At 36.7% G+C, this 15,469-nt stretch overlaps 1 long non-coding RNA gene across 1 annotated transcript in view; it reads right to left on the bottom strand.

Annotated features, from left to right (window-relative positions):
- Nucleotides 1-15,236, bottom strand: part of LOC121073666 — a 56,722-nt gene extending 41,486 nt beyond the window's left edge. The window contains exons 1-2 of the long non-coding RNA XR_005821859.1: nt 15,203-15,236; nt 13,569-13,723 (exon numbers count right to left, since the gene is read on the bottom strand). This is a non-coding gene — a long non-coding RNA (uncharacterized LOC121073666). The remainder of the gene's footprint in view (nt 1-13,568; nt 13,724-15,202) is intronic.
- Between the last annotated feature and the right edge of the window lie 233 nt (nt 15,237-15,469).

The following is a 15,469-nucleotide window of genomic DNA, read 5'->3' on the forward strand; positions in this document are numbered from 1 at the left end:
TTTGAGATCTGAAATTTTCCCTTCTTTGTCATGGTTACAAACAGCACTGGTATAGTGCAGCAACAGGTGTGTCTACATCCTGTGCAGTACATACCCATAAAATTATTGCCTTAAAGCCAACAACCTAAATGGAACTGCAAGACAGCATTCATACTGCTCAGATAAAATTTCCGAGACTGTATACAGCACTCAGTTTTTTTAAGCTCCCATGTAATTTCATTGTGTGTGTTGTTATGTATTGTAGCTCTTATAACCAACTTGTAAATGCAAACAGTAAAAAAAAAAAAAAAAAAAAAAAAAAAAACAGACCTACCTCTTGTGTGGCTGTTATTTGAACCAAATCCACTCTTCATTTAAACAAGGTCCCCACTGATGTTAGCTGAACAAGGACTCCAGAAATTATCTTGGAACTGCCTTTCAACAGCTATTTATTACTCTTATTAAATAAATCCCAAAATTCATTTTACAACAGCCAGGGCTGATATAAACAGTTGAAATTCATTAATAATAGATTTAGGAAATCAACCACTGGTGTGTGTGTGTGTAAGGAATTAATTTGTCCCATTCTGATTTCAATACCATTCTTTATCCTTAAAGACATACAAATTTCAGTCCTGGAAAAAGTGTTATTTCATATTCCACTTTATTTATTTATTTACTTATTTATTTTACTAAGGAAGAAACCTATCTAGAGAGTTAAAATTCTAATGTAAAAAATTACATAACTATCATTACTTTTCAATACTTGAGATCTTAATGTAAAATATATACATAATTAACCTTACATTCAGGTGCACCTAAATGTGAAAGGGAAGCATTAAAACTTCATTGATTGTGAAGCACATCAATACCTCTGTTATGAGAAGGATTTTACCAACACTCTCATACAAGCTTCACAGCCAGACTGAATGCAAGTGTGAATGGAATTACAAGTCCAAGAAAAATAAAAACTTTACATTTTCTTCATTTTTCCCCCTCAGGCATTTTAAAAGTCAATTTTTGAAAGAAAAAAAAAAAAATATATATATATATATACACACTGCATACTTATTCAACCCATGAAGTCTGAATTTATTTAATTTGAGATTTAAAAAGCAAAAACACTAAGGGATGCTTCAGCACATTTTGTTTGATCTGAATTCTGTTTCAGATACTATTATGTAACATTTAATACAAATATAGAAATACAGTTGAAATAAATCAACAATTCCTGATTACTTTTGCCTTTTCAGCCCGAATGACCAGATATTCATTTACAGATAGCTCATACAAAAAAGTCCTTAGCACAAGTGCAGAGTAAGGCTTTGGCAAACAAACAAACCTGCTTTGCACACTTCCACATGCAATTACTATTACCGATCCGAGCTGAAGGCAGTTACATAATTTATCTACACATTTCTCTCCTGTGCTTCAGTGTCAGTCTTAATTAACAGAATCCAGGAGCATTGATTGCATTTGATTTCCGTTGCAAACATACACTGTTTAAGGACTGACCAAGTCCATTTGTGTCAAGGAGCTGCATAATTATCCCAGGATTGTAGCAGAACATGTAAGTTTTAAGTTCCAGCAGGCCAACAGGCAACTGGCACATCCATGTACCTACATTAGCTGTGGTCACTACAGCTTACATTAAGTGCTTTTCCTCTTAAATACGCATTCCTGCCAAAGATGGTCTACTATTTATTTGCCTAGAATTCACGTTGCCCACATATATAAGCTATTGCATTGATACTTCAAAATCCTAGAGAGACAAAAAGATAGAATGACAATAGAAACAAGTACCCCTTGCAAGTGCAGCAAACCACAGAATAATTATTATTTCTTCTCATTCAGGCTTGCAGGGCTTGACTATGCAAACACAAGAGTAGATGTTTGTTCATAATGGTTCTGCATGAGCTGCTGTGAAATAGGCTCTAGAGAAAGAGCAGTGAAGCTGAAGTGCTATAAGAAAATCTCAGGTACTGTATAATGTATGTCTGCAAAGCTACCACATATTAATGGCTAGTACTGAACAGTAGAGAACTATCAACTCTCTCCTGAATATTTCATCAGGGATGTCCATCTCAGAGTTCTTACCAAATTTGGGACAATTGTGTTAAATTCATTTATAAAGTAAATCCTGTGAAATACATTTCAGAAGATTCACTCTGCCTCATTGTCTATAATAATAATAATAATAAATAGACAGTACTGTGCAAAACTGAGTCGAAAAGCATTAGCCACACCAATAGGCAGTACGCTTGTGCTTGGCTGATAAGCATGCAGCTACTTGTCAGTTGAAAAGACAGTTTTTGTTACTTGTTTCACTTCCATGAAATAAAATAATCAAAGAGATTAAGCTTATTGGATGCAACTGAAAACAAAAGCCATGGTAGCCACTTAGCCTAGAAAATTTTCAGAAGTAAGCACAGGTCTTTGTGGAAGTCCACAGTAATCACTGCCAATCTGTTTTTTTTTTATTATTTTTTTTCCCCATTGTTAAGCTTCAATTACCACCTCAGAAAAATGCAATTGATTGCAAGGTCTTCATCAGGGGAGACTGCCCCTTCTAATGTAACTGTAAGGCTAACCAACATACTAATTTCTAGCAGACAATTCCTTTCGGCCTCTACACAGAGCCGACACCGGCTACTAAACTAACACACCTTTTTGCTCAGTGAGCATCAATTAAAAACCACCTCTTCGCAATTTATAAAATAAAGAAGCTGTATTATGTCAAAACATTATCATGACATTGGAGTTGAAACTATCTAGCTTTACTATAGTATTATTATAATGAAACACAAACGTAGATGCTATACAATTGCAAGAATATGGACACCAGCATAATAGGAAGATCTAATAGGGTTATTTGATCTCTGGGCTCTGACTGCTTATATTTAGGATTCTTGTAGATCATAAAATAAGCAAACAACTAGCAAATTCCCACTGCAATCATATACATGGAAATTTGAGGGCCAAATATAGTCAGAAACGTTATGTTTCTACTTCTGCCTGCAGCAGGAAAAGGGAGTTTTCTATGGTGCTGAACAAGCCTGTATAAAAGACCTGCAGCAAAAACAGTATTGCTGATTAACGTTCTACTAAAAACATATTTTTCAGAGGACTGTTACTGACATAAGCCTGCTCTTATCAAGAAACAGCCTCAAAGCACAATGAGAAAAAAAAAAAAAACTTATGGAAAAGTGAAGTAGTCCATCCTGTTTGTTGTGAAGAAGATAAGTTACTTTCCAGTTACTATACAAAAGGATCAGCATGGATCCCAGTATGCTAATGAATGTAAAGGAATATTGAGATACATGTGTGCCCTGCTCAGGCAGCCATAATAGTGCATCAGTGCTTTTCCTTAGAATCACAGAATCATTTAGGTTGGAAAAGATCTCTAAGATCATCTTGTCCTTATAACATTTACTCCCGTCAAAGTAAAACTAAGACTTCGCGAGTAAACTAGTATAGGACTTCATAATAACGCCACAAGTAACAACAGATGAAATTGTTATCTGACAAATCTCTTAAAGTTGTTATATAGATGATCCTCCATTTACCACCACATACCTTCTGGGAAAGGCTCACAACACTTAGTGCTCTCTGTGTTTAGTCCATGCCTACAGGAATGTAGCACAGAATGCATCGACAGATCACAGCATATTTAAGATATTTCAATCCATTTCATACCCAGTCCATACCACTGTGGGAATCTGAACACATTTTGCACAAGAAGGGAGCATATGGGACATTTTTGTTCTGTTTGTTTCTTTTTTCCAAGAGCATCTCCTAGGGAGAACAGCTTTGTGCACACGGCTGTTCAGAACAGTCCGTCCCAACAAGAAAATATGGCAACAAGGGAAGAACTGTTTACTGTCATATAGAGAAGATTTAAAGCGGAGCCTCTTTTAATGGACATAATCTTAATAATTAACAGCCAAGATATCCAAACTGAAAAAAGCATGGCCACAAAATTACTGAATTTAAAAACACATTTCTCAGAAATTAAAAAAGAATGGGCAGATGCCAAAAGTGAAAAAAAAAAAAGTGATGTGGCATATTGCATTTTTTTTATGACAGATGGTTTCAAATGGATTAATGAGGTGAGTGCTGAATTTCTAGGCTGTGGTTAATATTTAACCTCCAGCCAGCAGACACCACTAAGATTTTTACACCTGAGTTGATAAAGAGGCCTGCCTAATTGAACTGTGCTAATTGGAGTGTCTTCCAAAGGAAAAAAATGAATAGATGTTGGAAAGTACAAGTGTAGGCACCTTTTCATAATGCTGGTATGGAATTGGTTTTATGGATCACGAGATTCTTTAAGGAACAAAAGACAGAAATTCAATACTTTTTTCCTCTCTTTAAGAAGCTATGATTAGGAGAGACACACAGACTAGATGAGCTTATTTTATATTATGTCAGTCAAATGAAGATAAAGAGAAGGATCAGTAAGAGAAATTTTTTTCTTCATTCTAGACAATTTCAGACAATGAAAAAAACTTAAAAAAAAAAAAGAAAGATAGACAGACTCAAAATAAAAAGAAACCTTCCTCTGCAATACTTAAACTTGTCAGTGCACTTAGGACATCAGAAAAGTTACTTGCATGATATACGCAGCAGACATGGCATGCTGTCACCCCAAGTTTTGCTTATACAAAAAATTAATTCCTAGACAAACAAATGGTATGCTATGGGGGCTTGTTTGTTTGTTTCTGTTTCTGTTTTTTTTTTCCAAAAAAAAACCACTTCACTATTATATATTATACTGTAGTTCCTTCCACAGTATCTGGTACGCAGGCAGCCTCTATATGCCATAGGCAACTCCATGGCATATCTTAATATGCGAGGAGTAGAGGAAGGTATTCATTATTCTCTAATAAACTAAGAGGAAAGAGATTAAGAAATTACTTTCCTTTTTCTTTTTTTTTTTGTTTGTTTGTTTTTGTTTTGTTTTGTTTTAAGAGTTAATAATGAGAATAACAAATTGCTTTGGTGTTAAGAAGAAAAAAGAATATTAAAAATGTTAAAGAGGAAAAGCTTACAACATCTTCACTTTTTTTTTTTCCCCTTCTAATAGGCCAATAATAGATTCATGCTGTGGTAACCACAGACAGAAAAACAAACAAACAAAAAAACACATTCACATAGACCTTACCTCCAGAAAACCAACTATAAACAGCTGAAATTAATACAATTGCACTTGGAAGGGACTGTTATCTTTCTGCAGTGTATCTGAAAACTAATGAACAACACTCAGTTGCATCCCATTTTTCCCATTTTATATGGTTCTGACTGCAACCCAATGCAGAGCAAAATACTGCAGTCACCATCCTGTTTCAGGAAAATGAGAGCTGGTCAATATCTATCTTCATTGTTAGCCTCGTTATATACTATATATGTCAAATGCTCCTAAGGGTTATTTCTTGGCAAGACAGAGGTAAGAAAATCATTAACATTGCATTAACACTAAAAGGTAATTTGTGACAAAATGAAGGATTCATACTTCAATTCAAACTGTGGTCCATATGTCTGTTCACCCCTTTTTACAAATTCTTCATAGGAAGCGTTCCTTCTCATGGAAGGCTGTCACAGAAATTTATATATTATATTTTTGTAACTTTGGGATGAGAAAAAAATCCATATATATTCCTTACATTTTTAGGTGTATTGTTTAAAATATATTTTAATATAAATAAAACTAATAGTATGTTCCTTGATGACTGGCAGTATCCACAGCATTTGCCAAAATTTTTAGGTGCTCTGTCTGAGTGTGTCCCAAGTAAAATAATTAGCCAAACTGGAATACCCAGTGATTATCCAAAATGGTACTTAGAATTCTGCCCTCATAAATGTGATGAGGCCCTTAATGACTTCAAGTAGTAAGGGGAGGGGGAGTAAAGTGAAGAGATTTGGAAACTGCTTTCATTATGAAAACCGACAGCTCTTGGTTCCAATTTCACCCCAAACTGCCATAGAGATTAATATTTTTCTTTCAAAGACACATTTTTATAAGAGATTAAATTTTTCCTCTGAAAGCACAACTGCTCCATTCAAAGATATGCCCATTTGTTGCTGTCAGATTCTGCCTAACTGGGCTGAGAGCCTACTGTAGCTCTGCAGATCTGTGACCTGCACTTCACTCCCTCCAGGCACTATAAAAATTTCCATGGAAACAGTGCTGAAGAAGATATCTGCAAGCTGAGAGCATATCTATAGCCTTTCTGTTAGATTTATGTTTTTTCTCTTTTCTTCTGTTTTCTCAGTTAAACCAACATTAAACATATTTGTTTCACATCATAACTAAAGTTATAGAAGAAATAAAAGATACAGCAAAAAAAAAAATCTGAAGGTGATTCCAACCCCACAATATGTATGCATCTATCTATAGATTATCTTCACACTTTGCATTCCCGTATCCCCCAAGAAAAGAGGACATTGCACCTACATTGCACTTTTTTCACCCAAGAAAGAATTTTCTCTCAGTCATCAGGGTTCTTAGCTGGAACTAATTGTATATATAAGACATTTAATGAAGTGTCTAATTTCACACCTTGATGAGGCTGAGAAGTAAAATGAATACATGTGAAATCAATGCTGAAGAGCTCTGAAATCAGGTCATATCAGACCACCAAGGGAGGAACTGCACACTGTGGGATGCACAGCAGCATAGCCAAGAGCAATCCACAGCTCTTGGGGGCTGCATGTCAATTTATCACACAGTGACAATCAGCTAACTTCCTAGCCACTTCTTTCAGCAATGCAAAGGTCATGCTTAAAGTGTGGACATTACTTACTAAAGACAATATGGAAATCTACCAAAATCCATTCCCTCATAACTGCCTGGTTAACGAGAGTCCATGTATATTGGAGCTGTATGGTTCTCCATTCTTTTCTTCCTGGCCACAGAAAGACCATGGATTTGGGTCCTCTCTGCAAACTTGACGGTTGGTATTGCTTGGATGGTCCACTGAAGCTGCAGATGACTAGTCCCAAATTATAAGAATCTCCATACTCCAAAATCAGTCTACATGTGTGCAGAGAAACAGAGATTGTCTTTTCCCCCCTCTGTCTGGGCTTGTACAACCTGCCGGTAGCTTAGTGGACAAAGGAAGTGAGTCAAAGCATCTGATCAAAACTCAAGCACAAGCACCTAAGGAGAAATAACTGTAACCTCTGCTTTGCTGTGAGCTTTTTTTGTGTTTTCATTTTTTGTTTGTTTGTTGTTGTTGGTTGTTTTTTTCTTCTTTCCAGTATAACAAAAGTTGTCACTGAATGTAACAATAAATTTAAATAATCATCCTTATCTGCCTTACAGGAATTTTTTCCTTCTCCTCTCCATGCTTCTCCTGTAGGATATAATTTATCCTCACATAAGCTTTAAGTGCTGACCCTGAGGGTTTTGGTTATTTTTTCATTAAAACACAGCAAAGATTCCACATCATCTTTTACCATTTTGTCAGCATTTCTATCTTTTTTTATGATCCAAAATATCACTTTCACGTCAGGAAGAATTCATACAGTACACAGTATTACTAACATTAGCATTAAAAATAATGACTCAGGTTTCCTCAAGCCAGTGTTCAAAAGAAAAGATGACTTCTGCGAGAAAAGATACTAGAAGATACATAAGTCATTAGCTATACTCATGAGGCTTCTGAGTTTTGAGGCTTCTGTCTGTAATTTAAATTCTAGAAAAATACCTGAGAGTATTATTATATTATTAGACTAATATTCCAAGACTTTCTTGGAATGTTTTGGTCCAAAGAAGTTCAGAATACCAAATGGAAGCTATTTCTTCACAAAAGACATTTGTACTTACTTCTGTTCCTGTAGATATTGAAATTCAGAGTGCTATTCACCTAATGTGTTTGACAGCTTTTTGGTCCAACAATTAAAAGTCCAAGGGTATCAAGATCAGAAAATGATTTCTTGTTCTTAAACTAAGATATCCCACAGGTGGCTATTTTTTGTAGACTGTTTATAGATCCCAAATCTACCAGTCAGAATTCACACTTCAGATACTACCAAAATATTTAACATTATGTATAATACTTCTTACTGCCTTGTTTTATCACTCTTAAATGAGTATCATATAATAACTAACTTCCTTCACGGAGTTATTAAGAAGGTTATTTAATTAATGTTTCTAGCACTGTTGAGATTCTCAGATGAAAAAGCAGTACATATATGAAAGGCTTTGAAGAAACTTTGAATTAACTGTCATAATTACAAATCAAGGACAACATTTATATCATTCCACTCAGTTTTTCTTCAGTTTACTATTTTTTCCCTAAAACTTATAATTTGCTGCAAACTAACTGGAAATTCCATATCATGTTTTGCTTTAGAAAAAATGCAAATTGCATCCATAACACATTAATCAATTGTATCTAAGCAACATAGTTGAGGTCAGATCATGTTTTTGCAGTCACCCTGGTGCAAAGAGATGGACTCTGTACTTTCACTTTTTATGCCTGAAAGTAGCTGCAGTAGAACTAAAAAGGCTGCACAGCAGCATAAGCGCTCCTTAACTCCTGTCACCAGCAAGACACCTCATCAGAATCTGTTCACTGGGAACAACCCACAACAATGTATATTAACTCATCTCCCCTGATCTTCCTTCCATTGTAGTTAGGGTACTTTAACTTTCAGCCCCTAGTTTCTCCTATCAATCATGCTGAATTAATAACAAACAAAAAACTTTATATATATATATATATATACATATACATATACATATATATGAAGATGGTCTAGACATTTAAAAAATCAAGAATGTATTATGAAACAGGAAAAAAAAAAAAAAGCATTTGAACTCTACTATATTGTGAATAGCAAACATATACCAGTTTCTTTCTGTCATTTTCCAGTGGAAACTGGAAACATATCAACTGAATGTTCCCAAGAGACATTTAGTATCTCTAATAATTATCTAATAAATCTTATAAAACATGGTAAGATAAATACATTTCAGAATCACATTCAGAATTTAAGATCATGACATTTGATTCATCTAAGATTGCAGACTTTTTAAAAAAAAATAGGTGGTCTGGGTTTGACATTCTGAATACCTCACATTACCTAATAATCTTAAATAGCTTAAAAACAAGATTTATGTATTTTAAGCTTCCAGTAAGATAAAATGCAGGTTTGGTCACTGAAACACACACCTTCAAGAAATGTATGCATTTATGACAAAAGTGTGCATCCTTTCATGATTTTTATTTACCACTGAATCTGAGGCAGATTCTGATCTCTGTTGCATCCAGGTTAACCCCATAAATTTATTTCACTCACCAGATTCTGATTTAGTGTTATAATTCAGAGCCTGGACTTACTGTTATTATTTAAGCATTCTGTAGGCATATTAATATATTTCCTTGTCATGTGACAAAACTATACTTGCCTAGTAGGTAAATATTTATGAATTCACATACTACCTGTTCTAGTTTATCATCTGATGTGGAAATACAGAGCAATTAGATATATCAGGGGGCCTCCTGAGTAGCTCCACCGTGAAGCTATGCTACCACCACCAGAGCACTCTGCACAGTCCAGCCTTGGAAAGCCCAAGGGAGGAAAATGAGATATAAACCACTGACAAAACAGAACGGTCTCTGCAGCCGCTTTAGAATTTTGGTTTCTGCCAAATGTTTTTAGCTGAAAACTTTCTGAATCTGAATTTAAGCCAACTGTGAAACTCCCACAAAGACACTTCCTGAATTGTTCTACTGAGGGAAAAAAATAGTAAAAGTATTGTTTCTGGCTTGTACTTTGTGTAGATATTTATACCTCTGGAAGTTAGTGCATACTAATATGCCTGAGGAAATTTTTCCCTTTAGTGCTTTTTTCACTGTTTGCCTTACCCAGACCTTCATCTGTTCTCTGCTACCTCATTCCCTTTGAAATAACATACTCAGACAGAGGTTCCCTCACTGCCCCTTCACTATGGCAGTGGGGAAACAGGCACATTACCCCAGTTACGAACTCAGACAAGTCTGTGACAAATCACAGGTTTTATTTCTTTTATGAAGTTTTTAGCTGCAGTAGCCAGTGGGGAAAGCCTAAAACATGAAACAAATGCAACTATAAGCAAAAGTGAAGGGAAATAAAAGGAATCTTAATAAATGCTTTTGATATCATTTTCAGGGTTTGACTCATGATTTTTGAATGAATGTGACCGGTAATAATGGTTAAATATTTTCTTTTCAGTCTATTTATAGGAATAGGAAAAAATCATCTCAGCAAATCTTAGTTACCTCCCTTTTTCCTATCAGACTACATCCGTTTGATACAAGGTATTATTTTTCTGCACTTAAATGGAAGAGTTTTCTGAAGAAGTTTTAGCATGATAGTACAAAAATTGCTTATAGCACTTGATGTTAGAAATAAAATTTTATATAAATATAATTATAGATAATTTATACACATATAAATTATCATAGAATGGCTTGGGTTGGAAGGCACTCTTAAAGATCAACTCATCCAAAGCCCTGCCACGGGCAAGAACATCTTTCATTAGATCAGGTTGCTTAAAGCCCCATCCAATCTAACTCTGAACACTTCCTGTGATGGGCAATCCATAACTTCTCTAGAAAATATGTTCCAGTATCTCACCACCCTCGTCTTGAAAAGTTTCTTCCTTATACCCAATATAAATGAATATATGTTGCTCAAACTACATGTAATTATGTTATTATATTCATATATGCCTCTATGTAATACATATATGTATTTCAATATAATATTTCAATATAACTATATTTGCATCAGTTTAAGGGGAAGTTACCATAATCCAATTGTTAACCTTTAAGAGTATCTTGGATTCCATCTAAATATATAGAAAATAACTAAAGATCGTTTCACAATTCTATTAGCTCCAGAGACAGTCAAGTTTGTGGAGTCTTTCATTACAGGTCTTAAAAGACCCTTTTCCTCTGCCTTGCTTTGCTGGTGAAGGCAGAAACACATCCCTTAAGCTTGGGAAATCCTTTGGCAAAGCTAAGCACACTGTCAATTTAAAGCTACCTGTTCACTACCAAAGCGAAGAGGTAGAACAGTTTGTGGTTCCTATGCAAAGCTATGATGAATGAAAACTCGTTCACTCTCACCATGGTTACTGGTGCTTGGTGATTACTGGTGCCTGGTCATTAGTACCTCTTTGATAGCATACACATAAAATCATGGCTGTGTGCAATAATATACAGACACCCACAGGTAACAGCTACCGGCTTCTCACCTCAGCTATAGGTTTGGAGCAGCCTGAGAACTAGTTGATATATTTCTGTTCTCAGATGATTCATCTCCTCTTACAGATACTAAATTCTGTACTGTAATTACTAGAAAGTCTTGCACGATCTTCTTGCTCAGAGATGAGTATTTGGATCATCTGGGATTAAGCTATAATTAATTATGAACAGCATTCCTTACAAGCACATCCACTTTTACATGAACAAATGTAATTTTTGCTCTTCACAGCTATTTTGCTTATGGTTGGGCTGAGCAGTCGTCAGTCAGTGGTCCATTTCCATCATTGCACAAGTGGGTCTCTACAGTATCTTAGAAAGTAGGCTGTCTGCTGCATTATTTCTAGACACAAGAAACACTTAAGACGTCAGAGTCCTCCTGTAATTGGGCATGGCATAAGCCTTAGGCTCCTGCTACTGTGTTTTTACAAAGGACAATACACTCCTGTGGTCTTGAATTGTAGTGCCCAGAATTATCTTCAAACTGTGCTCAAGAAAAATAATAGCTAAAATGCTGCAGAGGAGATTTAAAACACCACACTTTTTTGTTGTTGTTGTTTGTTTTTGTTTTTGTTTGTTTGACTGTTTTGTTGTTGTTGTTGTTGTTTTACAATATGGGAGACATACAGATTTATTATATAGCTTTATATAATATTAAAATGCTTCTGTACCTAGATCATAGGGCTTATGTTTGTGAGGACAGAGTGTTTCAGAAGCACTAATACATTCACTGAAGCAGAAGCCAAGAATTGTTTACAGAACAAAAAGAGAGAACTTGCTTTCCTCAGATAGTCATACTGCTGCAGAGATTGTGGTTTTGCAGAAAATGAAGGGAACAAATACTAAAAGCAGGGCTGTTTTTGCCGTTCCCCCCCACGTGCCCACCATCACCACCCCCTCCCTGAGTCCTTAATTTTTGTCTCGTCCTGCCCCCTGGTGGAAGCATAGGCCAAGAGTCTGTTTCACAAAGGCATATCTCCACAATGCTGCCCCAAAATACACTGCATTTCTTATTTAGGCATTTGTGAAAAATAACGCACATAACGATGTAGGAAGAATGTAATGAAATAAGGGAAATATAATATTGCTGTTATTTAGTAAAAGGCTAGGTGTTGATATAGCTAAAAACTGCAAAACACCTGCAGAATTTTCACTATTTTGCAATAAATATCCTTTCTATTCCAGGCAGATATTTAATAGTCACAGTTAAATGAGAATGGATATTAAATATAAACATACAGTGTTCATTATTCACTGGCATTTTAGTGAGAGCTCAGGACATAGCATCATCTGTAGCAGGAAGGAAAATTTGCTTATTTACAGATTGCAGAAATTAATTTCTTTTATATATCTAGAAAAATCAACTAAGATAACAGCACAGTGGGTTAAAGACTGGTAGCTGAAAAGATAATTTAGACCTAACAGGTAGGAAGGACAAAAGCAGAATCAAAAGCCTTAAAAATGTTAATACTTCTCAGCCATTTAACTGCTGCAATTCTGCTCTAACTGAATGACTTTCTCTAAGAACTACAAAAGTAGATATTACCAGTATAGGTATATGCTGATTTTCCCCTCTACAGAACATTCAGCCTTGTTTAGACTTTTTTTTTTTTTTTTTTTGCATACCTGTATGCAAAACTTCTGTATACTCATGAATTCCCCCAAATAACCAGTTCACGCAGTGGCATTTCTACTTTTCTCTTGCTGCAGACATTGGGTGCTGCAGATTCTAATGGCTGTGGGCAGTACATTCTGCTCGTCTACACTAGAGCTGCACTGGAGATGGGAAAAGTCACCCTGCCCTATTTGGTTCACTGATGGTTTGACAGTGAAAACACTAGCACTGCTGTCTGTGATCACACCAGAGCCTTGAGGCAACAATGCCTACTTCACCACAGGTGGATCACTGAAAGAAACTTATCCCCCCAATATTCCTAAGTGTGATGGGGTAGCCAAATGACATAAATAAATAAATAAATAACATATATAGTTGGCAGGGACAGAGCCTGAGAAAGAGTGGGATGCACACAGTACCTGGGGGAACAGTGCCATGCAGACTGCCTAAGGCATTCCCATCTATCACTACCCTGACAGACAGCTGGAAGAGGACCACAGACAGCCTGGGCCAAGCCCCAAACCCACACTCTTCACAGTTTCTCTAGGACATTTGCAGTACAATTTCCCTGAGTGCTGCTGTAACACTTCTTTGGTATGAACCCTTCTTTAGCAAGCTGGCTAACGTGTTAGCAGTCAGCATCCCACAGTCTCATGCTCAAAGGCTCACTGTCACAGTGATAACGTGAATACTAGTGAGTGGCATTGGAAAACACTCACCTCACCATGCTCCAGGAATCACCAAGCCTCTTGATAAACCCAAAGAGCCTCAGTGGCCACCAGAGCCCTGTCCACTCCATTTTCTTTCAGGTTCATATGTCTCCATCAACCATCCAAATAACAAATGGATTATTACACCTTTCCTTGGTTTCCAACTTGCAAGAAAAGAAAGCAAGAGTAACTTTTCAACATTATATATATGTGCAAACTGATAGAAAAGATTAATCCTATTTTTATCCAAACATAGAATCGGGATTAACTGTACACACATATGTACACACTAAACACTGAAATATCAGAAAAAATCAGAAACCAAAGCAGAAGCTTTATGATTTCCTTATACATTGTGGCCTGGACTCTCAGCTGGTACAGAGCAGAATAATTTCTACTGCCTTCAACCTAACTGTTTTGGACTCACCATGAATCTAGCCATGTGTGACAGCTGTGGGCAAAGGGAGATTAGACATCTTATTGCAGTTACATAACAATTCGCCTACACTGTGAATTTACAAGTTGCAATCAGACCAGTCTACCCTGCAGAGGCATACCCACGTCCATGTGCAAATGCCCCAGGCTACATGACACTGAGTTACATAATGTCTCTAACTGATCAAAAATGTGGTAAAGAGGGGTAGGTTGAAGATGAAGATGATCTGTCAGATGCAAAATAAAACCTGAATATTTAGAGAACTGTTTTGTTTGTTCATTTGTTTGTTTTTTATGATTGTGTATTACCATAGGACAACTTTTTCTATGTTTATGCACCCAACACAGACTAATTTGTGCTCCGTCATTTAGGGATTACATGTCTTTATGAACCCCATGCACTGAGGTACATGGGATTGTGTTTTCTGGGCTGTTTGATGGTTTATTTTAATAATGCTTGAACCACACAATTAAAACCTGATGAGATCTCAGTCTGGTTAAGTTCAGTTAAATTGCCAAGGGTACAAGTAGTTGCTATAAACTCTAATTAAAAAAGAAAAAAAAAAAAGTGTCAAAGAGTGTGAGAGAGAGCTCTCACTGTTTTCACTGAAAGACGAAAGGATTCTGTTTCATCTCTGCTGCCTGTAATTGATTTAGTCCCTGATTTATACACATTTACACTAAATAATTCAGATGAGGACCTGATTCGGCAATCCCTGTTTGTGTCAAATAAGATTCACTCAGGTGAGTAATAAATTTGATCTTAATGTTCTAAACACACACTGGAAAAAAACAAGTAAATATATAGGGAGCTTTGTGAGGAGAAAAAGTCTCTTATTTTTCTGTGGCACTTTAGATTATAAAACACTATTTTGCTTGAAGTTGCTTGGTTGGGCCATCCGGCCCAACACCAGTTTTCTTGACATGCCCGGGAAGAGGCAGAGGGCCAAACCCTGCCTACTCACAAATCTCCTCAAGGTCGGAGCCATCTTTCTGAAGCATGTGGGAGAGAGCACAGGCCTGCCCCACCTCAGGGGCATGGAAAGGATCCTGAGGGACAGCCTCTGCGTTACTTTCTGCAGGACCTGCTCTGGCATGGGGTCTCCACAGGCCATGAGGGAGACTGCTCAGACACCTGCAGCCCTTCTCCTGCCCCCCTTCTCGGACCTGGCTTCTCACAGGGCTGCTCCTCACACTTTTGTCCTCACCCCTCACTGCCTGGCTGGCATTTTCTCCTTTCTTAAACATGTTTTCACAGAGGCACCAGCAGGCTCTGCTGTGCCCCACAGGGGTACGGTTCCACAGTGGTTCCAGAACCATCTGGAACCATCCGGAACCATCCAGAACTAGCTGAAAGTGGCCAGAACCTTCTGGAACCATCTGGAACTAGATGGAAGTGGCCAGAAGCTTCTGGAACCATCCAGAACCCACCAGCCATGTAGCTAGCACCTTGCCACAGACACCAGTACATACAC

This window comes from Cygnus olor, chromosome 8, assembly GCF_009769625.2.
Source record: "Cygnus olor isolate bCygOlo1 chromosome 8, bCygOlo1.pri.v2, whole genome shotgun sequence".
Classification (NCBI taxonomy): Eukaryota; Metazoa; Chordata; class Aves; order Anseriformes; family Anatidae; genus Cygnus; species Cygnus olor.